General features: G+C 38.0%; 1 long non-coding RNA gene across 1 annotated transcript in view; it reads right to left on the bottom strand.

Moving 5' to 3' along the window:
* LOC129758058 (uncharacterized) overlaps positions 1–6643 on the bottom strand; it is a 28931-nt gene extending 22288 nt beyond the window's left edge. Inside the window, exon 1 of the long non-coding RNA XR_008739878.1 lies at positions 6361–6643. This is a non-coding gene — a long non-coding RNA (uncharacterized LOC129758058). The remainder of the gene's footprint in view (positions 1–6360) is intronic.
* Positions 6644–13822: the final 7179 nt, after the last annotated feature.

The following is a 13822-nucleotide window of genomic DNA, read 5'->3' as shown; positions in this document are numbered from 1 at the left end:
GCAGCTAGACCAAATCGGAACTGCATACATTATCGCTGGTCGGAAGACTTGCTTATAAATAAGCATCTTATTTCGCAGACACAACTTGGATTTCCTGTTGATGAGAGAATAAAGAGATTTAGTGTATTTATTACATTTAGATTGAATATCTTCAATGTGATTCTTAAAAGAAAGATTCCGATCAAGTGTGAGTCCCAAGTACTTCACGTGATCAGACCATTCTAAAGAAACCCCATTAAAAGTTATGGAATAATTTTCATAAGGTTTTAAAAATTGAGCTCTTGGCTTATGGGGAAATAAAATAAGTTGAGTTTTGGAAGCGTTACGAGAAATTTTCCACATTTTCAAGTAATTCAAAAAGGAATTTAAATTTTGTTCCACTGCGTACCACCCGTAAATTTCGACCTTTGGCTGAAAGCAAAGTATCATCAGCAAATAATCTTCTACCTTTTCCTTCTGGGACATCAGGAAGATCAGAAGTAAAAATATTGTATAAAATTGGCCCAAGTATACTACCCTGAGGGACACCAGCTCTAATGGGTATCCTTTCAGAGCATGAATTTTGATAGCTTACTTGCAAAGTTCGGCTAGTCAAATAATTTTGAATAATTTTGGTGAGATATACAGGAAAATCAAATCGAGCTAATTTAGCTACTAAACCTTTGTGCCAAACACTGTCAAAAGCTTTTTCAATATCAAGAAGAGCAACACCAGTTGAATAACCCTCAGATTTGCTAGCGTTAATCATATTAGTTACACTCAAAAGTTGATGTGTAGTAGAATGTCCATGACGAAAACCAAATTGTTCATCAGGGAAAATAGAATTCTGATTAATGTGAATCATCATTCTATTCAAAATAACTCTCTCAAATAGTTTACTTAAAGAAGGAAGCAAACTAATTGGTCGATAACTTGCAGGCTCTGAAGCACTTTTTCCAGGTTTCAAAATTGGAGTTACTTTGGCATTTTTCCATTTATTGGGAAAAAAAGCCAAGTGAAAACATTTATTGAAGATTTTAACTAAAAAGTTTAAAGTGCTTTCAGGCAACTTTTTAATAAGAATATAGAAAATCCCATCTTCCCCCGGGGCTTTCATATTTTTAAATTTTTTGAAAATCAATTTAAGTTCATCAATATTTGTCTCACAAGAACTTTCAAACACAATTTGCTTAGAAAGAATATCATCAAATTCTAGGGAAATTTGAGCATCAATTGGACTTACAACGTTTAAATTAAAATCATGAGCAGACTCAAATTGTTGGGCTAATTTTTGAGCTTTTTCTGAATTAGTTAAAAGAAGTTTATCCCCATCTTTCAAAGTAGGAATTGGCTTCTGGGGCTTTTTTAGAATTTCAGTTAATTTCCAAAATGGCTTTGAGTAGGGTTTTATGTCCTCTACTGCTTTAGCAAAATTTTCATTACGAATGAAATTTAAACGACGTTTGATCTCTTTTTGAAGGTCGCAATAAATTAATTTCAAATAAGGATCCCTAGTTCGTTGAAATTGGCGTCGACGAATGTTTTTCAGTCGTATCAAAAACTGAAGATCATCATCAATTAAAGGTTGATTAAATTTATGTTTAACTTTAGGTATTGAAGCGGCTCTAGCATTGACTATTGAAGTTGTCAAATTTTCTACAGCCAAATCAATATCTTCTATTGAATTCAATGGAACGTTTACATCTAAATTACGTTCAATAAAATTCATATATCGCTCCCAGTTAGCCTTTTGAAAATTAAAAGTTGATTTTAAAGGGTTTTCAATGGGACTTTGGGATAAAGAAAATGTTACTGGAAGGTGGTCTGAATCGAGGTCCGCATGAGTAACTAATTGACTACAATGCTCGCCTAAATCCGTTAGAACCAAATCAATTGTGGAGGGATTTCTAATTGAAGAAAAACAAGTATGCCCATTAGGATATTCAACAGTATAATAACCTGCAGAGCAGTCATTAAACAAAATATTCCCATTTGAATTTGATGAAATATTATTCCAAGATCGGTGTTTTGCATTAAAGTCACCAATAATAAAAAATTTAGATTTATTTCTGGTGAGTTTTTGTAAATCTCCCTTCAAAAAATTTTTCTGTTCACCGCTACATTGAAAAGGCAAATATGCGGCAACAATTATAAGTTTCCCCATAGAAGTTTCTAATTCAATTCCAATTGTTTCTAAGATTTTTGTATTGAAAGAAGGAAGAAGTCTAAATTTGAGACGACTATTGATGACAATAGCTACACCCCCACCTTGTCGATCAAGTCGATCATTTCGTAAAATTTTAAAGAAAGCATTGCTTTTCAAGTTATTGTCTGGCTTTAAAAAAGTTTCAGTGATGGCAGCAATATGTATGTTTTGGGTTTTCAAAAATAAAAAGAACTCATCTTGGTTAGCCAGCAAAGATCTAGCGTTCCAATTCATAATATTTAAACATCTATTTGGATCCATGAGGGAATCGTAAAGTCATAATAATTTTGTTAGCATAATTGAAAGAAGTTTGGAAAGCTTCAAACATTGAATTTGCTTTCAACATAAGTTGCATCATTTCCATTAAATTTTGATGCAAAAATTTTAATTTTTCCTCAGTAATCTCACCCAAATCAACAAAATTGTTAGAATCAGAAGAGGAAGGAGAAGAAAAAGTATTTGAATTTCGGGGATTTTCCCAAGCCTTCGCATGAACGTTGAGACTTGGTTTTTTTCCCATTTTTATTAGTTAAACCTGAAGAGGGCAACCCATTTTCAACCACCTCTGAGAACGATAAACAACGAGTCTGTGGCGCAGAATCAGCCCAGGTAACATTAAAATCACTTCGGGTATTACCCAGCCGTGATTCCAATGTAGACCGAGGCTGACCGCGAACAGGCAGGTTGTTTGCCGGCCTGACGTGTGTAGACAAAAAGAGGAAGGAGGAGAAGAAACTTTTCTGGAAACTTTGGGGTTTTTCCTAGAAGCAACAATTTTTGCCCTAACGGGACAGTCTAGAGAATTCGAGGAATGATTACCTGCGCAATTCGCACACTTAAAAAATTCTGTTTTTGGCTTATCACCACCAAAAAGGCATTTAGATTTTTCATGATCGAATGAGCCGCAAAACATGCATCTGGCATTCATTCTACAATTTTTAGTGCCATGACAAAAAGCTTGACAACGACGACATTGCGTAATATTTTGTAAAAAATTGGTATGGGATTTACGAAAAGGTTCAAATTTTACTCGACAATGAAACATAAGACGAGCCTTTTCCAAAGTTTTCAAATTATTAACCTGATCCTTTTTAAAATGGATCAAATAAAGTTCAGGAGCAAAACCAACACTACTGGTATTATTCGTGTTGGTTCTTTTCCTCATTTGAATTACTTGAATTGGAGAAAAACCTAACAAAGAATTTAATTCATTTGTGATCTCATCCGGTGTCTGATCGCCGGTGAGACCACGAAGTACAACTTTAAAAGGACGATCACCTCTAGTGTCGTACGTAAAAAATGGGTGTTTTTTATTATTCAAATAATTTAAAATTTTTTGAAAATCATTAAAAGATTCCGCCAATATACGAGCAGTTCCCCTTCGACCGATCTGAAAAGAAATCTTCACATCCTTGACGGAAGTGACGATTTCTTTTCGAAAGGCATTGAAGTCAGGAATCGTGACCGTTATTGGTGGAATCTTTTCGTTTTTAAGAGTATAAGAAGAAGAAGAAGGTTTCTTAGTACTCTTATCAGAATTAAATATGAATATTTCCTCATCACCGATGTTATGAAGGACATCGAATGAATTGGAAATTTCAACTTTTTTGGCAGATGGCCCTGGATTAGGTTCAGCAATCCGTTTTCTTCCGGCCCTTGAGCCGGCCGAAGACTTCCCCATGCTGGAAAGAAAAGAGAAAATATGAATAAAAGAAAATGAAAATAATTTTAGCACTGAAAAGTGCTGATTGAAATACAGGTAAGGAAAAAATAAATAATGTAAAATGTTCCTGCAGGTACACAGCAACGATACGATGCTCCGGCGTACGTGTTGACGGCTCAACGGTACAGATGGAAGTGGACGTCACATATGGTCCTCAATGTGTTGAAATTGTGTGATTTAGTACTCAAATTGGTCACTCTACCAGTTTGTTCAAAATGCATTTATCACTTTTCATTAGAAATACATAAAATTGACAAAACAAATTTTTATTTCAATCAAATTTTATGAATTTATAGTTAAAAAATCATTGGAATTTTTTCATGAACTATTCAAACAACCAGATATGATCTGTAAAGCAAACCACTTTTATTATTTCAATATGAGCCTCTAATCTATCTGAATTCATATCAATCGAAAGTTTTTCAATATGACTTCAACTAAATGAGTTATCTTTGAAGCAAAACACTCAATTTTTCAAGGACTTTTTGATTTTCTGATAGATTTCTAAATACCATAAAAATTTAAACAATTTTTTTTACCATCTGATAGCAGACACCCAGACGATTTCAAAATGGTATGGGGTAGTGGGGATACTTGATCCCCTTTTCTTATTTTCACCATATCTTTTTGGGAAATTTTGCAACTCACCGTCTTTTACATTTTCTGACAGCTTGTAACTTCATGTTTCTATGCTCCATAAGTTGAAACGATACATGAACCCGTAGATGATTCTAGTTCAGCGTTTTCGCAGAAGTAAAAAAATTGCGATATTTTTTTAAGTTAGGGGAGACTTGATCCCCTATTGAAGGATACTTGATCTTTTATACAGAAAGCCCTAATCCTTGTAAAAAATTAAATAAAACTTCAAAATAGAATGCCAATTGGCTGTTTTGGTCAAGTTTGTTCTCATTTCACAATTTATAGCTGACAGAAGAAGAAAATTCTATAACTTTTTCTGAACGCTAATAACATTGCATACTTAAAGGCGCTATTTTCTATAATTAAGAGAAAATTTATTATTTTAGCCCTTTTCTTCAGACAGTTGTTGGATGAATATTAGTTTTTGGGTAAATATTTGTAATCTCGTAATCAGCAATGATAACGATCAATTCAGAAGAAGAAAATGCCGTTTTTAACTCTAGGGAATAATTTAATAATATTAGCAATAAATAAATAGTGTAATATTAAATATCAAATAAGGAATCTCTTCTAAGGAAATTATTTTCCATTGAGATTTATACTGTAGTCAATTTAGTTAAATAATACATTTCTTCGCACGACATTATAAATATTTGTGTCCTCAACATGATTAAAATTTGCTAGCGTTTACTTTCATTATCATTTTGCTGCCAGACATGCTGAGAACAGTAGCGTACATTACCAGGGGGCTGAATTGAGCCTTTTGGTGTGGGGGAGTGTGATGGACCGCTACATAAAAAAATTTTCAATTACTCAAACAGTTTTTTTTTTAAATTTTTGAATTTCAAGCATTGTTTTTTTGCTCTTTTTGGCACATTTTTCTAATACATTTGATCTTTGTAAGACATTCCAGTTTCGAAATATAGCTAAGGAATCAAGTATCCCATGTTTGATTTTATAATTAAAAGATTAATCCGGGTCTTAATGACTCTAATCCGGCTGGTTGTCCTTTTTTTTTTTGCTAGGTAACTCTGGTAACCCTATTCAAAAATCTAAAAATGAGAAATTTTATAGTTCCGGAACAAATATCAATTTCTTCTTTTGTTCTTGACCACTCCCAGCATATCAAACAAATTGGTAATATTTTGCAGACTTAAAATGTTACAGATTCTTGAAAACACGATTGACGCTACTTATTATATAGCTATTGGTTGATCAGCAGTAAAACCCCAAAGACGTGAAAAAACATTCGAAAAAATATTGATTCAGTTTGAAAAAAGCTTTGCTATCCTAACTTTTTGTTCAAAAAATCATTATAAAAAATTCCAGATGGTCAAGAAATTTCCAATCTAATGAAGGTAACAAGTGTCATAAATAGCCATTTTCGCCCCTGACCTTTAAGTACCATTGACTTCAAAAAACAAAGCTCGATTAAGATTGCCAAATCCAGGCGAAATTGGCCACAATCTAGACGCTCTGGTAGACCGAAACCCAAAAAGCTCAACCAGCACACCAAAAAGCTGTGCTCCATTCAGCTCCTTTCGACATTCCTACTTTAACTAACCACCAGCAGCACACAATCAACAAGTCGTTAAATCGTAGCTAAAACACGTTGTTGCTCTTTTGCAGCCCTCACTTCTTGTGGAGTTTCACTTCAGTCGTCGTAACCAAAAAAAAAAATGAATGCCGTCTATCACGAACACGTGTTTGCTTTCAATGGGCCACGTTTATAATCACTTAACACGAATTCACTCTCACACTGTTTGAATGGGGGAAAACGAAATCGGCAAACATGTTACGGTTCCAAACTCACCCCAATCCGGATATAGGTGCTTTCACGAATTCACACAAGTCTCTTGCTAGTCAGGACTTCTCGGCTCTTTACAACCAAGCAAAACGATTGCAAAACCGAACACGCAGATTAAAGTTGCTGCTGCTGCCTCTTTTTTTTGCCAACCGGAAACAGTTCGGGAAACTATTCACATGATCCTTGAACCAAGGTAAGTCAACAGACCAGACCTGTGCTATGGTCTAATATCTCTTTTCAAATCTCTAGTGCCCCTGAACGATGTTTTAGCTAGTCTATGTTGTTGTTGTTGTTGTTGATGATGATGTCCATATGCGAACGGAAGCAGCCCAAAATCGCTACTGAGAAGGCGTTTCAATTTTCCCAAGTGCCGCAGTCAATCGAAATATAGATGCAGAATGTGCATCCTTCCGGATCCGCTCGTAATCCCTCCCGATTTACCCCCGACAAAACAGCCGACCTGGAACCTGGAAATAGCGCACCGGTCTTCCGCCTCCACCATTCCTGTATAGGCCTTATGTTTTGCTGCTGCCTCCTCCAAACCCTGGTGAATGAACGTGGTGCATACGTGATTATCGCTGAGAGACTCGGCCAGGGGCGAGTTGGAAAAAGGTGAAGAAAGTTGGACGGACATCATGACCGAACGTGGCACTAAAAACTTAACCCCCGACACTGGGTCAAGCGGTAAGCTATCGAGCGGAATAAAAAAATAAAAGTGTGATATTCTATCGAAGTCCTAGGTAATTATTGTGCAATTTGCAATGAATGAATAATGATTTTCTGTTATCGATTTTTAAAACATTGGAAATAAAGTGCGAACAACAATTCAATAGATAATGGCCGAGGGTAAGTCAGAACACCTTTAGTCATAGATGTTTCGAAGTGTTTAAGTGTTATGTTCGCCTAGCAGACACGTCATCACACTTTGGTACACAAACTATTTTAGTTTAATTCGAGACTTGTTGCCTTAGTGCTTTCAGTGAATCGTTGTAATCTATACTATCAACTGCTGGAAACTATCAACCTGTGCGTACGACCTCCAGTACTAAGAAATCCGAACCTTCAGCTCTTCGACTTTGATACCTCCAGGAATATGTTTAAAAGAAGAATTCTAGCGATGTTAAGAACGGTGTAGCCTGTAGTTTATACTTTTTTTGTTAATTTATATTAATGTTACTTTGAAGTCTAATCATTAGGATCAATACGTGATCCGTTGATATAAACCCAATAAATACAAGCTTACTGGCTAAGGGAACGTTGCCTACCACCCCGTCAACAACCTTATGAGTCTTTCGGGGAAAAAATCCGCTGACCACTGATCATCCACAGTAATTGTGGGCGTCAGATGGCTGGTAAATGGTGGATAATGTGCAACACGAGACCCCGTAGTGGTCATATCACCTCTTATTCACAACTCCTATCTCTACCTCCCTGCGTCGCCGGCTGGGATGCGAGTAACCTAAGCGGAGATCGGGTACCCAACCCCGGTGGATGCTTTGGTCGCATGCAGACTGAGAAGATGGCCGCACGCGTCTGTTTTCCAGGTCAGGGGCGGCGTGCAACAACAACCGAGCGTCTGTTCTCCAGGTCAAGGGTGGCTTAAACAGCGTCTGACTCGCAGCGAGCGGCTGAATTTATGAAACGCGGCTCCCGCCAGCTAAGTCCAAGATGGCAGCCCCATCGCGAGATAGGGACTTTAGGCTAACAACCTACTGCTCCCGATTCATAAAATTGTTACGGAATCCGAAAGAAATGACCGACTTGGAACCTTGGCGACGACTTTTAGCATGAAAACACGGACACGAATTGGAACTTGGAACGTTTTAACCCTTGCCCAACAAGGCAAGCTGGCTCAACTTGCTAGAGAACCTAGCCGCCTCAAGCTTGAAATTCTGGGACTGAGCGAAGTCTGTTGGCCTAACACTGGAGAACACAAGACACAGTCCGGGCAAATCCTGATTTACTCTGGCATACGAGGAGAACATGCTACTAGGGAACGAGGAGTTGGTTTCCTGTTAAGCGCCAACTGACGTTGCCGATTTGCAGGAGAAAGAGCAGTTTTACAATCAACTGAACAGCGTGGTTGAGCAAATTTCGAAGGGTGACATTCAAATCCATTTGGGCGACTTCAACGCAAAGATTGGCTTCGACAATCAGGACCTTGAGCGCATAATGGGACGCCATGACCTAAGACAGATGAGCGAAAACGGAGAGCTGTTTGTAGAATTTTGTGGCAACAACAACATGGTGATCGGTGGAGATGGAGTAGGCGTGTGCTGAACCGGCAGCAAGCGTTTTTTTTTTTATCTGGTTGCAAATATTTTCCAAAAAATCGAAGAAATTTTAAGTTTTTTTATTATAAAAATCCAATAAATTGATGTTGATAAGTTAGTGATATCATATGTGGGAAAGTTGAATGTAAGGGATGTTATGATAAAAGTGTTGTTTTTAAAAAATCGTTCATAAATTTGAACGAAATGTGAAAGTGCGGTACATTGGTCAATTGAATCCATTGGAAGAAGAACACAGGTTGTTTAGTGAAAAAAAATTCTATCAGATCTCCATTTGATCTGATTCAAATAGTGGGAAGATTACCTAATAAGAATGTTTGCCAGCCGATGCGGATTTTGCTGCTGATAAATTGGTGAGCTCGTTCCTTGCATTATTTTTTTTATTACCATCTGCAATTCCGTCTTGAAATGGATCTGTGTAAAGCGCAAACTCTGTTGTGAAATGTATCATATTGTGTAAGAAAGTTATAAGAAAAATCCATAAAGATTCAAAATTGTAAACAAATGTAAAAAAAGCTAGCGATCGCCGGTTTGGGAAGTTTTTTTTTCATGCTATTGCCATAGGGCTATCTATCAATGCTAAGCTTGCTGCGACCGTAACAGTTTGCTGCTTCTCAAATTTATGCAGTTTAGATTTTGAAACCTTCGGTGAAATGATAATATTGTTTTATATTTTCGACTATGTTATTTAATTCCAAAAGTCAAAAGTATTGCGATAATATACTTGATTTGGTTTAATTTTTTTTATTATATAAAAAATGCTCGAGTTCCTTTCAAAACAGGGAAAATAACTATTATGAAATGAAATTGCAGGTGGTAATAAGGCAAGATATGAAACAATATTTTTATTCAGTATATATTGAAATCGCTTAACTCTATTGTGGGGTTAAGTGGGGGGAATGGATAGGACATTGAACGATCGGAAGACTGATATATAATGGATTGTGGGTTCAAGCCAGCCGGAGTATCTCGACAAATTTAGAATTATGGGTGGGTACTTAGGTACCTTTTCAGGATTCTTCATTTGTTTTGAACAGTTTGAAGGGAGTGAGATGAGTCCAACCTGTCCCAAGCCACTGGTAACGGACCCCTTGGTTGTGCTACGATTATTGTTGATGAATTAAGAATGAACAAATTTTGAATGTGCGATCGAGACTTCCCGTACCGACTCGGGTCGAAAGACCTATCAGCCACTGGAGGGTTCTCATACATACATACAACAACATGGTGATCGGTGGATCGCTCTTCCCCCATCGACCAGCACATAAGGACCATAAGGTCACTTGGGTATCTCGAGATGGCCGAACAGAAAATCAAATTGACCACATTTGCATCAGCCGAAAATGGAGAAGGAGCCTTCTTGATGTCCGTAACAAACGAAGCGCAGACATTGCATCTGACCATCACCTCGTCCTTGGCGAGATACGACTAAGAGTTGCGCGTGTCCAACGGCGCGAGGAGAAAGTCGGGTGTCGATACGACGTCCGCCGGTTGAAGAATCCAGAGGTGAAAAGGGCATACTTTTAACAGCTAGAATACCGAGCCTCGGAATTGCCGACAGACGGAACAGTCGAAGAACAGTGGTGTGGAATCAAGAATGCCTTTATCGCGACGAGCCATGGTACTCTCGGTAAAGTTTGTGGAAGAAGAAGTGAATGGATGTCGGATGAAACCTGGAGGATGATCGATGATCGGAGAAAGGCGAAAGCCGGAATTGAGCAGGCATGTAAAGGGTCAGCCAAAGCAGCCGCCCGCTTACGATATGCGGAGCTGGAAAAGGCAGTTAAACGAGCTTGTAGACGAGACAAGAGAGCCTGGACAAACTCCCTAACCGAAGAGGGAGAAACAGCCGCCGCCAATGGAGATATCCGATTACTTTATGACTTCTCGCCGCCTTAGTGGTGCAAGGACTAATGACAGAATGCCGCTGAAAGACCGAGCAGGTCAGTTATTGACCGATCGAACAGATCAGCTCGAACGATGGACTGAGCACTTCGAACAACTCTTCCGAGTCACGAATAGCGATGGCCAACAGAACCCGCAGCTCGAAGCGCCAACAGTAAGCCGCATAAATGGGGTCAACTCGGAAGCGCACTCGCTGGCTGAAATAGAAGCGGCAATCAATAACATGAAATCCAGCAAAGCACCTAGGATCGATTGCATCCTTGCTGAAATGCTGAAAGCCGACCCTGCCCTGTCAGCACAAATGTTGCACCGTCTTTTCGCTGACATCTGGGATACTGCAACATTCCAGACCGACTGGATGCAGGCAGGCTTACCGATATTCGCTTCGTTTGTTTCAAAATTTCAAATCGTTACCGACGCAACCACAGTAGCGACGCTGTTGAGCATTGACTCGCGAACGAATCAAAACATACAACATAAGAACGCCGTCTTAGTGAACCATGTACCTAGGGGAGAGGAAGGCTATATGCGCATATTAAGGAAAACACTCACTTTCTCCCATGTTCCGATAGATAGGAGTCTGAAAACTATATGCACATGAGCGGACATCTGTTTTCTATACGTAAGAGCAATTTTTCTGTTAAAATCTCTTACAGTTTTTGTGAAAATAATTTTATAACAAAAGAAGTCAAAATAGCCGATTTCCGAAACCGGCGGGCTAAATGCGCATATTTATGTTTTAAGCTATATTTCATTTACACTTGCATTATATTGAAATTATTTAATTGAAAACGATAGAAACGGATGTTAAGCATACGTCAAGGCTGAAATTTTGGTGAAATTTTTTACATCATTAGTTCTTTTGCATGAAGCATAGTTAAGTATGCCATATGGCCATATTTCATGGTAATATTTTGTTCATATTGTATTTTTATCGGATCAGTATGAAGTTCTTCTTTTTTCGCTGTAAGATCGTGATTTGAGCGTAGATTTAATGTTTTAATGATAGAAAGTAAAAAATTTATAAGAATAATCTAGTTTTCTTGATATAGGCATTTAACCTGCCTTGATATGGGCATTCAGAACCTGTCTCTTATTCCAATATTTTATCATCTACAACTTTGCCAAAAGCTTCAATTTGTTGAATTTCCGATTTCCAGATGAATAAGAAAGAAAAACCATTAAAATTTTTGATCACAGAATCTGTACGCACAATAATTAAAGTTCAATATATTATAACAAAACTGGCAAAAATCTTGTTTGAATTTTTAAATTTTTTCGACTTTATATAACAATTTAATTTTTTCATGCCATGTGTTAAAAGCGTATTACCCTCAAACTGCACTGATTAGATATGATGAATCTCTAGCCATATCGTCAATCGGCTGTATGCGCATATTACCCAACATGCGCATTTAGGAACACTTCCCCCTACTATGAATTTTCGTTCTGTTTGTGTTGCCTAGCGTTCCTTGTTGATTTTCTCTTCCCGATTTTTAGTCATTGTTTACTCCAGCAATCATTTGCTTCGCTACTCGTTTGTAAGTTGATTCGTAGCGAGTTGATGACGATGCTGTGCCCAGAATCAGACCTTTAAGGAAGAATGCTACTAGGGATCAATTCCTGAGATAAAGACTAAGACCGATATTTAATAAAATAATAAACACACCTTGAGGAGAAAATAAGCCAATATTGACATAAATTTGGTTCGATCAGTCAATAACTGAAAAGCGTCGTTTCTAAAGAAAACTGACTTTCTATGTTGAGGAGTAAAATCGTCGGTGACTAGGATTGGGGTGAAAAACCATTCTGAGCGAAGATCAGCAACCTTGGATGCAGGGTATCTTCGTAAAGGTCCCAAAGAAAGGAGACCTGACAGAGCTATGTGGATTATCTATAGGTGGGGACAAGAGTACCCTTGCAAGAGTGTGAGAGTCAGTTTTTTCAATGTCTTGATTGCTACGTCACAAACGTTCATGAGCGTCTTGACGTTGAAGTCGCCATTCATCGACGACATGCAATGTTTCATGTTATTTAAAAAAAATCACAATCAAAGCACCCTTTTATTTACGCTTTTTCTTCCTGACGCGCAGCACGACGACGCTATGAGTTTTAAAAATAAACAACTTTATTTTCGTCCCAGAAATTGCTTCTAATAAGTTTGTATGGCTACATTTGGACGCCTAGTACTTGACTCCGTGATGGCGTCGCGTACGTCACAATCGTTCATAAACAACTGTATGGATACAACGAACTAACACTAAAGTTTTTGGTTGTCCCCACCTATAGATATACCACATAGCTGACAGAGTGCATAAACTGGCAAGGCATAACGTTGATCTGTACAGTAACTGCTGGAGTGAGACAAGGATGTATCTTATCACCGCTTCTTTTTCTCATCGTAATGGATGAGATTCTGACTGGATCGATGCTGAGCTCTTTGGAGACACCGGAGCCCTTCGAAAGTCACTTTGTATCCAGCCAGTGTTATACAAAGTGATTGGAGGCGAGGGGGTTCTCCAGATCACTTTTACAGGCAAGCACCTCGGAGAAACCATCTTGCTTACGTCCCCAGTTCCTGCTTTACCACAGATCCATACTGTAAAATCTTCCGTACGACGCTCCTGCTACGAATTCTACTGGGTTTCCAGCACCGGGGCGCAACTAATTGGGAATTACGAAGACCCCTGAGCTTCGACTCAGTTCCGCTGTTTTCTGCCTGCGTCAACAGTCGTCCCGGCCCTGAATTCGTTTGTGGCGTTGGTTGGTTCATAAAATCTGGAAGTTATTAAAATCAGTTCATTAGTTTTCAGCATTCAGTCTAAATAGTTATTCAGCTGATAGATTCAATCCATTATGAAGATGAATCATTACATGCATATTTCACACACTGCTATTTATTCTTGGTAGACTCTCAACGACCCCTAGGGGCAGTAGGGACCATAGCCGGGGGAGGTTATATATTCTACTCTACACTCAAAATTTGAAATTCGTAATTAAACTTATAGCTTCATGGTTGAGAGTCTGAAACAAATTTCCACTCGATCTTGGCTCGTAGTGGGAATGCTGATTTGGAATCTGAATTCAGGAATAGTTTTTTTTCTGTATATTTCAGAAATCGTATTGAAATTCGGAAACAGATCCGAAGTTCGAGTACTGAGTTCAGGTGCAAAACTAAGATTGAAAACTAAAATGTATTCTTCGTTCAGATTCGGATTCAGATCGTAATTTAATTTCACAGTCCAGATATAATTATCAAGATGACTATTTCA

Source organism: Uranotaenia lowii, chromosome 3 (assembly GCF_029784155.1).
Source record: "Uranotaenia lowii strain MFRU-FL chromosome 3, ASM2978415v1, whole genome shotgun sequence".
NCBI classification, from domain to species: Eukaryota; Metazoa; Arthropoda; class Insecta; order Diptera; family Culicidae; genus Uranotaenia; species Uranotaenia lowii.
The sequence above is the reverse complement of the archived record's forward strand: the minus strand, read 5'-3'. Positions and strand labels throughout refer to the sequence as shown.